We start from the raw sequence: 1,085 nt of genomic DNA on the forward strand, positions 1-1,085 counted from the left end.
CAATCATTAATTACTAAAATTCAAATTAATCACTAAAATTCAAATTAGATAAAGTTGTAAATCCATGTAATTTTTTTATAAATCTTACTTCTTTCTTGTAATAATTTTTACCCCATTTATTGTTTATGACTGTATTAATTCTTTCATATTGTAATTTCATAAATAATTTTTTTATTGCATTACCTTAGTTGAATTACAATGACTCGTATGCTATATTGGAATTAGGTACCAAGTTCAGTCCCTTCTTCTGATAATGACAATGGAGTTACAATAGACTTATTGTTGATCCAATTATGGTAGGCAACTAGGAAGGAGATGAAGAGCAAATTTTGAACATGAAGGATAAAATCTATTATTTTGATGTAAAGAGCCATCTTTGAAAACATATTGGAGTTGGGAGAATTAGGATATTCACACACTACCTTACCAAGGAAACTTAGATTGTCATCGGACAATTTAAAACATTATGTCTCCATGTTAATCTTTCACGTAAAGTTTGTTCCAAATTATTTACTCTTTTTTTGTGTATTTCATATTTTTTAATCACTATATCACGGTCATGTTTTAGGAGAGATTTTCAAAGAAAAGAGAAAAGAGATTATACGTAAACATGATAAAGGTTTTTAGTTTTTATTTAATTGTTGAGAAAAAATTCATTTCATAATAAAGTTAAAATTAAAATTACATAAAATATCAACCATGTCAAAAATAAAATAAAAGGAAATAAAAAAAAATATCCCGGTTGGTAGCGTACAATAAAAAATAAATAAATAAATAAATAAGAATAAAATAAAAATGAAATTTATAATTAATGGTGAAGTACGATGTAATTATTATACATAAAGAAACAAATTAGGGACTCATGAAATTTTTTTTTATTAAATATTTCATTTATCTGAAAAAAATTGGAAGTTAAAAAAATAATCTTTATGTACAACGCACATTCTACAACTTTTGGACACTTGTCTATTCATTCATTAATTACTAAANTTCAAATTAATCACTAAAATTCAAATTAGATAAAGTTGTAAATATATATAATTTTTTCATAAATCTTACTATTTATTGCTTTCTTGTAATAATTT

This window comes from Vigna radiata, chromosome 1 (genome assembly GCF_000741045.1).
Source record: "Vigna radiata var. radiata cultivar VC1973A chromosome 1, Vradiata_ver6, whole genome shotgun sequence".
Classification (NCBI taxonomy): Eukaryota; Viridiplantae; Streptophyta; class Magnoliopsida; order Fabales; family Fabaceae; genus Vigna; species Vigna radiata.